A 14,728-nucleotide genomic window follows, 5' to 3' on the forward strand; every position below is an offset into this window, starting at 1 on the left:
ATCTTTATTATTATTATTATACTCTAAGTTCTAGGGTACATGTGCACAAAGTGCAGGTTTTTTACATATGTATACATGTGCCATGTTGGTGTGCTGCACCCATTAATTCATCATTTTCATTAGGTATATCTCCTAATGCTGTCCCTCCCCCGTCCCCCCACCCCACGACAGGCCCTGGTGTGTGATGTTCCCCACCCTGTGTCCAACTGTTCTCATTGTTCAATTCCCAACTATGAGTGAGAACATGTGGTGTTTGGTTTTCTGTCCTTGCGATAGTTTGCTCAGAATGATGGTTTCCAGCTTCATCCATGTCCCTACAAAGGACATGAACTCATCATTTTTTATGGCTACATAGTATTCCATGGTGTATATGTGCCACATTTTCTTAATCCAGTCTATCATTGATGGACATTTGGGTTGGTTCCAAGTCTTTGCTATTGTGAATAGTGCCGCAATAAACATACATGTGCATGTGTCTTTATAGCAGCATGATTTATAATCCTATGGGTATATGCCCAGTAATGGGATGGCTGGGTCAAAAGGTATTTCTAGTTCTAGATTCTTGAGGAATCGCCACACTGTCTTCCACAGTGGTTGAACTAGTTTACAGTCCCACCAGCAGTGTAAAAGCGTTCCTATTTCTCCACATCCTCTCCAGCACCTGTTGTTTCCTGACTTTTTAATGATCGCCATTCTAACAGGTGTGAGATGGTATCTCATTGTGGTTTTGATTTGCTTTTCTCTGATGGCCAGTGATGATGAATATTTTTTCATGTGTCTGTTGGCTGCATAAATGTCTTCTTTTGAGAAGTATCTGTTCATATCCTTTGCCCACTTTTTGATGGGGTTGTTTGATTTTTTTCTTGTAAATTTGTTTAAGTTCTTTGTAGATTCTGGATATTAGCCCTTTGTCAGATTCGTAGATTGCAAAACTTTTCTCCCATTCTGTGGGTTGCCTATTCACTCTGATGGTAGTTTCTGTTGCTGTGCAGAAGCTCTTTATTTTAATGAGATCCCATTTGTCAATTTTGTCTTTTGTTGCCATGGCTTTCGGTGTTTTAGTCATGAAGTCCTTTCCCATGCCTATGTCCTGAATGGTATTGCCTAGGTTTTCTTCTAGGGTTTTTATGGCTTTTGGTATAACATTTAAGTCTTTAATCCATCGTGAATTAATTTTTGTATAAGGTGTAAGGTAGGGATCCAGTTTCAGCTTTCTACGTATGGCTAGCCAGTTTTCCCAGCACCATTCATTACATAGGGACTCCTTTCCCCATTGCTTGTTTTTGTCAGGTTTGTCAAAGATCAGATGGTTGTAGATCTGTGGTATTATTTCTGAGGACTCTATTCTGTTCCATTGGTCTATATCTCTGTTTTGGTACCAGTACCATGCTGTTTTAGTTACTGTATCCTTGTAGCATAGTTTGAAGTCAGATAGCGTGATGCCTCCAGCTTTGTTCTTTTGGCTTAGGATTGTCTTGGCAACGTGGGCTCTTTTCTGGTTCCATATGAACTTTAAATTAGTTTTTTTCCAATTCTGTGAAGAAAGTCATTGGTAGTTTGATGGGGATGGCATTGAATTTATAAATTACCTTGGGCAGTATGGCCATTTTCATGATATTGATTCTTCCTATCCATGAGCGTGGAATGTTCTTCCATTTGTTTGTGTCTTCTATTTCGTTGAGCAGTGGTTTGTAGTTCTCCTTGAAGAGGTCCTTCAGGTCCCTTGTAAGTTGGATTCCTAGGTATTTTATTCTCTTTGAAGCAATAGTGAATGGGAGTTCACTCATGATTTGGCTCTCTGTTTGTCTGTTATTGGTGTATAAGAATGCTTGTGATTTTTGCACATTGATTTTGTATCCTGAGACTTTGCTGAAGTTGCTTATCAGCTTAAGGAGATTTTGGGCTGAGACGATGGGGTTTTCTAAATATACAATGATGTCATCTGCAAACAGGGACAATTTGACTTCCTCTTTTCCTAATTGAATACCCTTTATTTCTTTCTCCTGCCTGATTGCCCTGGCTAGAACTTCCAACACTATGTTGAATAGGAGTGGTGAGAGAGGGCATCCCTGTCTTGTGCCAGTTTTCAAAGGGAATGCTTCCAGTTTTTGCCCATTCAGTATGATATTGGCTGTGGGTTTGTCATAAATAGCTCTTATTATTTTGAGATACGTCCCATCAATACCTAATTTATTGAGAGTTTTTAGCATGAAGGGCTGTTGAATTTTGTCAAAGGCTTTTTCTGCATCTATTGAGATAATCATGTGGTTTTTGTCTTTGGTTCTGTTTATATGCTGGATTACGTTTATTGATTTGCATATGTTGAACCAGCCTTGCACCCCAGGGATGAAGCCAACCCGATCGTGGTGGATAAGATTTTTGATGTGTTGCTGGATTCAGTTTGCCAGTATCTTATTGAGGATTTTTGCATCGATGTTCATCAGGGATATTGGTCTAAAATTCTCTTTTTTTGTTGCGTCTCTGCCAGGCTTTGGTAACAGGATGATGTTGGCCTCATAAAATGAGTTAGGGAGGATTCCCTCTTTTTCTATTGATTGGAATAGTTTCAGAATGAATGGTACCAGCTCCTCTTTGTACCTCTGGTAGAATTTGGCTGTGAATCTGTCTGGTCCTGGACTTTTTTTGATTGGTAGGGCATTAATTATTGCCTCAATTTCAGAGCCTGTTATTGGTCTATTCAGGCATTCAACTTCTTCCTTGTTTAGTCTTGGGAGGATGTATGTGTCAAGGAATTTATCCATTTCTTCTAGATTTTCTAGTTTATTTGCATAGAGGTGTTTATAATATTCTCTGATGGTAGTTTGTATTTCTGTGGGATGGGTGGTGATATCCCCTTTATCATTTTTTATTGCACCTATTTGATTCTCCTATCTTTTCTTCTTTATTAGTCTTGCTAGCAGTCTATCAATTTTGTTGATCTTTTAAAAAAAACCAGCTCCTGGATTCATGGATTTTTTGAAGGGTTTTTTATGTCTCTATCTCCTTCAGTTCTGCTCTGATTTTAGTTATTTCTTGCCTTCTGCTAGCTTTTGAATGTGTTTGCTCTTACTTCTCTAGTTCTTTTAATTGTGATGTTAGGGTGTCGATTTTAGATCTTTCCTGCTTTCTCTTGTGGGCATTTAGTGCTATAAATTTCCCTCTACACACTGCTTTGAATGTGTCCCAGAGATTCTGGTATGTTGTGTCTTTGTTCTCATTGGTTTCCAAGAACATCTTTATTTCTGCCTTCATTTCGTTATGTACCCAGTAGTCATTCAGGAGCAGGTTGTTCAGTTTCCATGTAGTTGGGCGGTTTTGAGTGAGTTTCTTAATCATGAGTTCTAGTTTGATTGCACTGTGGTCTGAGAGACAGTTTGTTGTAATTTCTGTTCTTTTACATTTGCTGAGGAGTGCTTTACTTCCAACTATGTGGTCAATTTTGGAATAAGTGTGATGTGGTGCTGAAAAAAATGAATATTCTGTTGATTTGGGGTGGAGAGTTCTGTAGATGTCTATTAGGTCCACTTGGTGCAGAGCTGAATTCAATTCCTGGAAATCCTTGTTAACTTTCTGTCTCGTTACTCTGTCTAATGTTGACAATGGGGTGTTAAAGTCTCCTATTATTATTGTTTGGGAGTCTAAGTCTGTTTGTAGTTGTCCAAGGACTTGCTTTATGAATCTGAGTGCTCCTGTATTGGGTGCATATATATTTAGGACAGTTAGCTCTTCTTGTTGAATTGATCCCTTTACGATTATGTAATGGCCTTGTCTCTTTTCATCTTTGTTGGTTTAAAGTCTGTTTTATCAGAGACAAGATTGCAACTCCTGCTTTTTTTGTTTTCCATTTGCTTGGTAGATCTTCCTCCATTCCTTTATTTTGAGTCTATGTGTGTCTCTGCATGTGAGATGGGTCTCCTGAATACAGCACACTGATGGGTCTTGACTCTTTATCCAATTTGCCAGTCTGTGTCTTTTAATTGGAGCATTTAGCCCATTTACATTTAAGGTTAATATTGTTATGTGTGAATTTGATCCTGTCATTATGATGTTAGCTGGTTATTTTGCTCGATAGTTGATGCAGTTTCTTCCTAGCCTTGATGGTCTTTACAATTTGGCATGTTTTGCAGTGGCTGGTACTGGTTGTTCCTTTCCATGTTTAATGCTTCCTTCAGGAGCTCTTGTAAGGCAGGCCTGGTGGTGACAAAACCTCTCAGCATTTGTTTGTCTGTAAAGGATTTTATTTCTCCTTCACTTAGGAAGCTTAGTTTGGCTGGATATGAAATTCTGGGTTGAAAATTCTTTTCTTTAACAATGTTGAATATTGGCTCCCACTCTCTTCTGACTTGTAGAGTTTCTGCCAAGAGATCTGCTGTTAGTCTGTTGGGCTTCCCTTTGTGGGTAGCCCAACCTTTCTCTCTGGCTGCCCTTAACATTTTTTTCCTTCATTTCAACTTTGGCGAATCTGACAATTATGTGTCTTGGAGTTGCTCTTCTCAAGGAGTATCTTTGTGGCATTCTCTGTATTTCCTGAATTTGAATGTTGGCCTGACTTGCTAGGTTGGGGAAGTTCTCCTGGATAATGTCCTGCAGAGTGTTTTCCAACTTGGTTCCATTCTCCCCATCACTTTCAGGTACACCAATCAGATGTAGATTTGGTCTTTTCACATAGTCCCATAATTCTTGGAGGCTTTGTCCATTTCTTTTTATTCTTTTTTCTCTAAACTTCTATTCTCACTTCATTTCATTCATTTGATCTTCAATCACTGATGTCCTTTCTTCCAGTTGATCGAATCGGCTACTGAAGATTGTGCATGCATCACATAGTTCTCGTGCCATGGTTTTCAGCTCCATCAGGTCATTTAAGGACTTCTCTACACTGTTGATTGTAGTTAGCCATTCTTCTCATCTTTTTTCAAGGTTTTTAGCTTCTTTGTGATGGGTTAGAACATACTCCTTTAGCTTGGAGAAGTTTGTTATTACCAATCGTCTGAAGCCTTCTCTCAGCTTGTCAAAGTCATTCTCTGTCCAGCTTTGTTCCATTGCTGGTGAGGAGCTGCATTCCTTTGGAGGAGAAGAGGTGCTCTGATTTTTAGAATTTTCAGCTTTTCTGCTCTGATTTCTCCCCATCTTTGTGGTTTTATCTATCTTTGGTCTTTGATGATGGTGATGGACAGATGGGGTTTTGGTGCAGATGGCCTTTCTGTTTGTTAGTTTTCCTTCTAACAGTCAGGACCCTCAGCTGCAGGTCTGTTGGAGTTTGCTGGAGGTCCACTCCAGACGCTGTTTGCCTGGGTATCACCAGCGGAGGCTGCAGAACAGCAAATATTGCAGAACGGCAGATGTTGCTGCCTGATCCTTCCTCTGGAAGCTTCGTCTCAGAGGGGCACCCAGCTGTATGAGGTGTCAGTCGGCCCCTACTGGGAGGTGTCTCCCAGTTAGGCTACTCGGGGGTCAGGGACCCACTTGAGGAGGCAGTCTGTCCATTCTCAGATCTCAAACTCTGTGCTGGGAGAACCACTATTCTCTTCAAAGGTGTCAGACAGGGATGTTTAAGTCTGCAGAAGTTTCTGCTGCCTTTTGTTCGACTATGCCCTGCCCCCAGACGGGGAGTCTACATAGGCAGGCAGGCCTCCTTGAGCTGTTGTGGGCTCCACCCAGTTCGAGCTTCCAGGCCACTTTGTTTACCTACTCAAGCCTCAGCAATGGCGGATGCCCCTCCCCCAGCCTTGCTGCCACCTTGCAGTTTGATCTCAGATTGCTGTGCTAGCAGTGAGCGAGGCTCCGTGGGTGTAGGATCCTCTGAGCCAGGCACAGGATATAATCTCCTCGTGTGCCATTTGCTAAGGCTGTTGGAAAAGTGCAGTATTAGCGTGGGAGTGTTCTGATTTTCCAGGTACCATCAGTCACGGCTTCCCTTTGCTAGGAAAGGGAATTCCGGGACCCCTTGTGCTTCCTGGGTGAGGCGATGCCCCAACCTGCCCTGTGTGCTGCACCCACTATCTGACAAGCCCCAGTGAGATGAACCGAGTACCTCAGTTGGAAATGCAGAAAACACACGTCTTCTGCATCGCTCATGCTGGGAGCTGCAGACTGGAGCTGTTCCTATTCAGCCATCTTGGAACCTCCCTGCTGGGAGTGCTCATCTTTATAGAGACATGTCACAGTCAGACTTCAGAGGCTTCTCTCTGATTGGAGGTTGCTTTACCTATGTCAGAATCACCCAGCAATAGCACTGATTTGTTGTTAAGGGCAAATCTTGTTCTTGACCACTTAAAGCTTTCCTAAGAAGGAGGATTGAGGCTGATTTCAGGGCTGAAAAGAGGAGTACTCATTCTTTCAACTTTGTTTCTTAGCAATTTGCAAGCATAATATACAGTATCGTCAGATTTGCAAAATCCCATCAAACTGGGAGGGTTAGTGAAAGGGAAGGAAAGTTGCCATAGGCCTTTTCTCAGGGCCACTTTGTTCATAAAAGCATTCATAAATTCATTTTATGAGCAAATGAATAATTAAATAAGCCACTAAAGTCTCAAAATGATTATTTTATTTAAAAAAGTATGGCTAATCTGGTTTTAAGAATTGTGACCATTACTTTAAAAATGCTTAAGTTTTTGTCTAGACTCATGCTCCGCAGGAGTGAGTATGTACAACCGAAGAATAAAACAAAAACTCCCCTATTTTATTGTTAAAATTGTGACATGTGGACTGTATTTTTTAACCTTTTATAATGACATTAATATTATTCTTGCAAATTTCACAGATTTCATTGCATGGTCTGCATTTACTTGATATTGATTTTTTGTTTTTTGTTTTTGTTTTTTTTTGCAGAGACAAGTGAACATTTATTTTTATGCCTTTCTTCCTATGTGTATTTCAAGTATTTTTCAAAACAAGGCCCCAGGACTCTCCAGATTCAATTATGCCCTTGGCCTTGGTCTACTGCTGCAGGAGTCTTAGGGAGCCTTGTACAAATGCTAGAGTGACTCATTTACCAACATTAAACCCTAGGATAGATGCAACAAAGCGGGACTCCTTCTTCCATGGAATGTGCTGATTTCAGACAATGCAGCACCCAATGTAGAAAACGCCGGAATTTTTCCTTGGAACTGGACTGTGATGAGAGGTGCTTGCCATGAACATAAGCTACTGTCTTTTCCTTTCTTTTTTTGAGATGGAGTTTTGCTCCTTGCCCAGGCTGGACTGCAATGGCGTGATCTCGGCTCACTGCAACTTCCATCTTCCAGGTTTGAGTGATTCTCCTGCCTCAGCCTCCCGAGTAGCTGGGATTACAGGCATGCACCACCATGCCCGGTCAATTTTTGTATTTTTAATAGAGACGGCATTTCTCCATGTTGGTCAGGCTGGTCTCGAACTCCCAACCTCAGGTGATCCACCCGCCTCAGCTTCCCAAAGTGTTGGGATTACAAGCATGAGCCACCACGCCCGGCCAGCTAATGTCTTTTCTTTGACACTTCCTTTCCAGTTTTTGAAGATAAAGCAGGAAATAACCTTCTCTGAAGATACTTGATAAAAATTCCTAAAACAGCAAAACACATGCTTCCACTTCATTGATAAAAATTTACCGCAGTTTGGCACGTGGGTCTAGTTCAGCTGGCGGATGAGCTGATTGATGCGTTCACCCCGATAGCCAGGTGTGCCCATCTCCTTGAGGAAGCCCACTCTATTTTTGGTAGCATGACGGGCCACTGAGAGGTGGAAAGGGCGCAAGAACCACGAGATCTCCTGGAAATGCTTCCCTGGGAAGGCAATTTCATGAATGAGGTCTTCCAAGCAAATGATGCCAAACTTCCCCAGGTGCTCCTCAATCACTGTATTGTCTGTCAGAGGGATGGTCTTATTCTTGACCTTGGCTTGTCCACGTTTCAAAATGAGTTCTCGGACAGACTTCAGATTTGGAAATCCCCAGGTCACATAAGGTTCCACTATACACAGCATTTTTAGATTCTGGGGGGTGACTTTTACAAAGACACCACTAAAAATTTTCTTTAGGCGAAGTCTTGCAATGATTCTCTGCACCAGTAAACTCACGCCATCAATCCTTTTGATGTGTACAGCAAAGGCCAAGGAATGTTTATCTGGCAATTCCAAGGCTTGAGGTTTCACTTCTAGTCTTCTGAAATGTCACGTTTCTGCTGCCAGGAATCATGTAGGAATGATTCCAGTCGCTTAAACCTGAGCCCTTTTCCTTTCTTCTGCTCCTTCTTTGCCAAAAGTGCCTGATTTGACTGGGTGGCATTGAGGGCTTGATAAGCCTTACTCTTTTTCAGGAGATTTTCTGGAACCAAAGGGATTTTTCTTTGCTCTTGCTCCGCCATCTTTCTAGTGGTGCAGCTACTGATCATCTACTTGATATTATAGTTCTGTTATTAACCAAAAGATGTTTGTAAGGTCACTCGAACATGTGCTTTTAAAACATATTTCACTTGCTTTCTTAATCAAATTTATCCTTAAGTAAAAGAAAAAGACATACAAGTAACTATAAAAATAATAGGCTTGGTGCCATGGTTCACACCTGTAATCCCAGCACCTTGAGAGGCTAAGTGGGGTGGATTGCTTGAGCCCAGGATTTCAAGGCCAGCCTGGGCACCATAGCAAAACCACATCTCTACAAAATATATGAAAATTAGTGGAGAGTGGTGGTGCACACCTGTAGTCCCAGCTACTTGAGAGGCTGAGAAGGGAGCATCACCCGAGCCCGGGAAGTCAAGGCTGTGGTGAGCTGTGATTGTGCCACTGCACTCCAGCCTGGGCAATACAGTGAGACCCTGTCTCAGAAATAAAAACAAAAAACAGTGTATGAACATTTCAATTATTCACAATTGCCACAACTCTTAATGCTGTCACTAAATGTCCTTCACTAGGAGCTTCTTCACAGACAAGGTAGACTGGCTAATGTGTAATTTCTGGAATGTTATCTGTAGTTTCTCCCCTTTCTCTCCCACTCAAGAAAGTAAATCTGAAATGAGGTAAGAATAATGTTACTATAGGGATACTTTGAAAAAGCTCTGAATTCTAAAGACAACAGACATCGTTTGAAAATAGCCATACCATATTGTAAGTAACACACCTCAGACTGTTCATTACACTAAGAGGGAGGCTGCTGCTTCCAGGGGTGCTTGGGAGTGATGGATCTTTAGTCAGCTCTTGCTAATTTTGCTTTCAAATTTCTCTCTATATAATTACTTAGTTAGCTTAATTATAGCATAGTTTTATTTGCTACCATTTAGAAGTAACTATCAGGTGGAGAACATTGATTCCCTCTTCTTCAATATATCCATGTTAAAGAGCTTCCACAAGCCTAACGATCCTGGCCTCTCTTCCTGCATCACTTACTCTTCCCTGGAACAAATGACTTACTGATGGGGAGGTGAAGACCGGACAGCCACGCGGGTCTCAGCCCCTTCAGGATTCTCCCTGGGATATGACTGTGGGGAGCTCTGTCACTGGGAAAGGGTCACTATTTGCCAGCTGCTTGTGACTGAGTAGGTCCTTCTGCTTAATGATTTGGTGCTATATTAGAAGCTTATTGTTGCTCCACACCTAAAGACTGTTCTCCAAATAGCTTGCCAGTAATAAAGCTGATGTTTTCTTCTCCATCTTTCTGGCTCCTTTGACTCTCTCAATTGGTTCTGTGCTTCAGTGAGGAGAAGGAAGGATGCAAAGTATTACAGTAGCTAAAAGAAAAGCATTTTTAAAGCCCAAACAATAAGCTGTCTGCTAAGATACTGAATGACCAGAAAGTCCAGAAAATGAGGAATACTGGTTCTGTAAAAGTTATGGCTAACTTAGGGTTAACTCAAATTTCCTTCTAAAATTCAATGAATTATTCTAAAATATGTATGAGTTCACCACTGATAGGCTGTTTTTTTTTTCCTTCTCACTTCCTCCTCCTCCAGACAGACTGGGACAAAGGATAAACACCTTTTTGCATAGTGGCCTGCAGGAGATGCCCACAATATGATTAATCCAGGCAGTGCAGCAAGTCTGTTTACTTTGCATCTCTCACACCCTGAGAATGGACAGTGTAAGAACCTCTGTCTCTTCTCCCCTTCCCCTCTGCCTCCATCCCAAGATCCCAGCTTTAGAATGAAGCCTGGTGTCCTTCAGCAGGAGACACAATAGATTGAAAGGACTGATGACTAGTATACCAGAGGTCCTCGGTCTCCAACCTATTCAAAAGGCAGACTGGAGTCCAAAGTCAAGAACTGTTTCATGCATTTTTCCAGGCTCTTGTTTTGTGCTCCATCATATTATGTCTATATAGGACATGGACTATATTGTATCCTCCTTTCCATGATTGAGTAGGTAAAGGATTAGAGTTATAGCGGCTTTTTCTTTCATTGATGACTCAGGATCTTGTAATGATTCAAGGTCATCAACAAGACTACCCGTGATTATCTCACAATAATATAACTGTGGCAGAGGTGACATTAACTCAAAGCAGAAGCATGCACTGACAGGTATGAGTGTACTCTAGGAACATTTTTATACCCACAGTATTAGTTTTCTATTGCTTTAACAAATCACCACAAATCTAGCAGCTTGAAACAACACAGATCTACTGTCTTACAATTCTGGCCTCTCGCTGGGCTAAAATCAAGATGTGGTCAGGGTTGCTTTCCTTTCTGGAGGCTCCAGCGGAGGTTCTGCTTTCTTGCCTTTTCCAGCTTCTAGAGGCCGCTTGCGTTCTTTAGCTTTTCCTCCGTCTTCCAAGCCAGCAGTGGCAGGTGGAGTCTTTCACACATTGCATCATCCTGACCCTGACTCTCCTGCCTCCCTCTTTTACTTAGAAGGACCCTTGTGATCACATTGGGCCCACCCCGATAATCTCCAGGATAATCTCCCTATCTTAAGGTCTTTAGTTTAATCACATCTGCAAAGTCCCTTTTGCCATGCAATGGAACATATTCATAGGTTCCAGGGTTTGAGACATGGATGTTTTTGGCAGTGGGGGTGGGGGTGGGGATTTATTTTGCCCACCACAGCCACCATCAACAGAATGGGATTGTCATAGAAGATCTGGGTCACTGATGGTACAGTAGTGAGAGATGAAAAATACTGTCCTTAGTAGGTGACCAGAAATATATTCTAAAAAATACTTTCTATATCTATGGGTTTTCTTGTCACTTGCTTATTTTTCTTCTAAAAAATAGAGAGAGTTGCCTTGGATTTTTACTTTCTGTGCTGTGTCTCTACATTATAGTTCCAAAAATATGCTTAGTAAAACATTTTACCCTTGGAAGGCAGGATGATGACAGTAGAGGTGAGGTATTTCTTCTTCTTTTTTTTTTTTATTTGAGACGGAGTCTTGCTCTGCCACCCAGGCTGGAGTGCAGTGGTGCAATCTCGGCTCACTGCAACCTCTGCCTCCATGGTTCAAGCAATTCTCCTGCTTCAGCCTCCCGAGTAGCTGGGATTACAGGCAACTGCCACCACGCCCGGCTAATTTTTGTGTTTTTAGTAGAATCGGGGTTTCACTATGTTGGCCAGGCTGGTCTTGAACTCCTGACCTCAAGTGATCCACCTGCCTTGGCCGCCCAAACTACTGGGATTACAGCAAGATATTTATTCTTTTCTTTCTTACTTCTCTTCTTCTCACATTCCCTTCTCCATCTCTTCTCTCCTGCTTGCTCTTTTTCACAAGTATTTATCTGATGCCAACCATGTGCCAGGCACTGCATGAGTTACACTGTGCAGATACAGAGATGAAGAAGATATAATTCCCACTCTTAAAGAACTCACAGTTTATTGAGGTAGGCAGACATGGAAATAGCTGATTATTATAAACAGAGAGATAAAGGCTATGCCAGGCATCCATAGGGCTTAAGCAAGGAGAGAGCGAGAGACAGTGGTTTGTAGATCACTTGGCCTCTCAGGGCAGTCTTCTAAGAGGGGGAGTTACTGTTTTAGTTGCATTTTGAAGGACACAGATGTTATTCAGGCAGATAAGGTTGGTGGTGGTGGGGAGAGGGTGTGTGGGGCACGCAAATAAAGTACTTTCAGGAAATGTTTTCCTTTGTGCATGCGGATGGGAGACCCAAGGTCTAGAAGAGGCAATGTGGGGCCTGAGATTGACGGTCCCATCTTGTCTGGCAGTACTCTGGTATGGGAGGATGTGGAATCTCCAGAGAGAGGCGCAGGAAGCATGTTTGCCAGGAGATAATCTAGGTACCAGTTAAGGCAGTAGTTCTTTAGACTGGGTACACCCTGGAAACACCTAGGGATGTTAAACAAACAAAACCAAAACAACAGAACATCCACGCCAGGGCTAGACCCAGGCTAACTAAATCAGATTCTGCAGGGGCCAGGAGAACCAATGAGCTAAGACAGAGCAAAATATTTGAAGGTGTTGGGGAGCTTTTTAATTTTTTTCTCAAACACAGAGGAAAGGGTTAAGAGGGAGGGAAAAGAAGAAGGATAGGAGGTGAGCAGATGGGAGGGCAGATGAGTGGAAAAATGGCCTCAGAGGGCGACACATGTTCTCTGATCATGAGACTCCTAGCACTGAGACATGAAGAGAAGTAGACTTTGATGTAAACTTGTTTCTGTGCATTATAGATTGAAACAATCTGAAAAGTTCCTTCAGCGTTTGACAAGAAAGAGATCTAGAAGAACTGAGAAAGGCTGAGGAGGGAGGAGCCAGGCTGGTGTCCTCTTTGCTGGGGAGACCAGTTTAGCTTTTGCCTGTCTTATATTTCTATGTTTGGAAATAAAACAACAAACAATGTTCCATGCTCCCCTTTCCTGACTTGTTGACAATTTTCTGGCCTAGGTAATTTCTCTTTGACTTCCCCGTCTTTCACTGCATTCCTAAGGCTAATGTTCCTGACCTCACCAGTGCAGAGATCTCCCACACCCAAGTCACTTGTGTCCTGCTTTGGCTAATCTGAAAGCTGGGTCATTGTTCTCAGGTGACCTGAGAGAGAGAGAGAGAGAGTGAGAGAGAGAGAGAGAGAGAGAGAGAGAGAGAGAGAGAGAAATTAGAGTAGCTTTGTGCAGAGTAAGAATGTCATAATAAAGGAATTAGCCTTGAGATTAAGTTGAAGGTTGTCAAATCCTGGATGAGTTTCCTGAGAAGTCCGAAGATCTTTAGTAGAAAACGGAAAATGTACTAGGACAACAGAGAGAAGAAAATTCTAATTTTGTTTTGGGTTCTCATTCACTTATTGTAGTAAAACATAATGAACTAAAAAGCAATTAAAGCCCTCTGAATCAATACTTTTATCACTGTAAGTGGATTTTTCTCTTACTATGCTAAGAGTGTCCTTGTTCAGCACACGGAATTGGCATTGAAGTTGCCCAAGATCACATGCCTGCCAAGTTATGGAGCCAGAAGGTAAACGAGGCCTGTCAGACATCTAAGCTGGGGCTCTTAATCACTGTACTACACTCCCTCCCATTCACTGGCCGGAAAGGGAGGATGTTCTAAGCAGGAAGAAAAGAATAAATAAAAACAGTGAGGCATGAAATCACAAGCTACATTCAAGAACTAAGGGGAAATTATTTTGCTAAGAGTAGAGAGATTACGTGTGAGAGAGAGATGGTTCAAAAGGTATGGTCGGGCTGGGCGCGGTGGCTCATGCCTGTAATCCCAGCACTTTGGGAGGCCGAGGCGGGTGGATCACGAGGTCAGGAGATAGAGACCATCCTGGCTAACAGGGTGAAACTCCGTCTCTACTAAAAGTACAAACAAACAAACAAACAAAAACCACACAATTAGCTGGGCATGGTGGCGGGCGCCTGTAGTCCCCAGCTACTAAGGAGTCTGAGGCGGGAGAATGGCGTGAACCCGGGAGGCGGAGCTTGCAGTGAGTCGAGATTGCGCTACTGCACCCCAGCCTGGGCGACAGAGCGAGACTCATTCCCAGAAAAAAAAAAAATAGGTATGGTGGGCTCAGTTTATAATGTCTCAATTGTAGTCTAAGGTATTACAATTCTTCTATAGGTATTTGAGAATCACCAAGAATTGGAAGCATGAATGTAATTGGCTTAAAGTGATGTTTTGAGATGATCGATTTGGAGCCAGGTGCAGGAGGGAATAGAAGAAATGAGGTTAGAGAGTCCAGCAATGCTATTGCTCAGTGGCTTGGGAGGGGCAAAATAGAGGCCTGGACTGGAGGCAATGGGAATGAAAAGGAGGAATCATCTCTGAAAGAATTGGTGAGGTGTGATGATTGATTTACTACTTAGACCAAAAAGAAAGAAGCCTCTAATAAAATGCTAACATGTACTGAGCACCGATGATGTGTCAGGCACTGTTCTACATACTTTCCAGGTATCAGTCGGTTCTCACAACAACCCTATTATACAGGTACTATCATTAGCATCTCCTGTTCCCAGGTGAGGAAACTAAGCGGGCCTCAGATCACGTAGCTAGTAGCAGAGCCAGGATTCAGAGCCAAGCACCTTGGTTGCAGGCCCCATGCTCCTTACTCTCAGACACCCTGCTTCTCCCTGGGCCCTTAGGTGTGTGGTGCTCTACCTGCACGTAACCATTGTGTCTCGTTCATCTCCACAGGCGTCCAGGCAAGCAGGGAGTACTTCTGCCTCACAGCTGTAAATTAGCCGTTGCCAACAAATAAGTGTCAGAATCATGACTTGAACCCAGATCTTCTAACTCTGTCTCCAGTGCCCTGGCCAAAACTTCATGCTTGAGACTACAAGGGAAAAAGAAAAAAGAAAGATTCATGAACCAAAATAGTGCACT

At 42.5% G+C, this 14,728-nt stretch overlaps 1 long non-coding RNA gene and 1 pseudogene across 7 annotated transcripts in view; one reads left to right on the plus strand and one right to left on the minus strand.

Moving 5' to 3' along the window:
• LOC104006409 (uncharacterized) overlaps positions 1–14,728 on the plus strand; it is a 240,545-nt gene that overhangs the window by 82,780 nt on the left and 143,037 nt on the right. The window lies entirely within an intron of this gene.
• Positions 7,548–8,363, minus strand: LOC100610337 (ribosomal protein uL30-like; annotated as a pseudogene).

This window comes from Pan troglodytes, chromosome 4 (assembly GCF_028858775.2).
Source record: "Pan troglodytes isolate AG18354 chromosome 4, NHGRI_mPanTro3-v2.0_pri, whole genome shotgun sequence".
Taxonomy (NCBI): Eukaryota; Metazoa; Chordata; class Mammalia; order Primates; family Hominidae; genus Pan; species Pan troglodytes.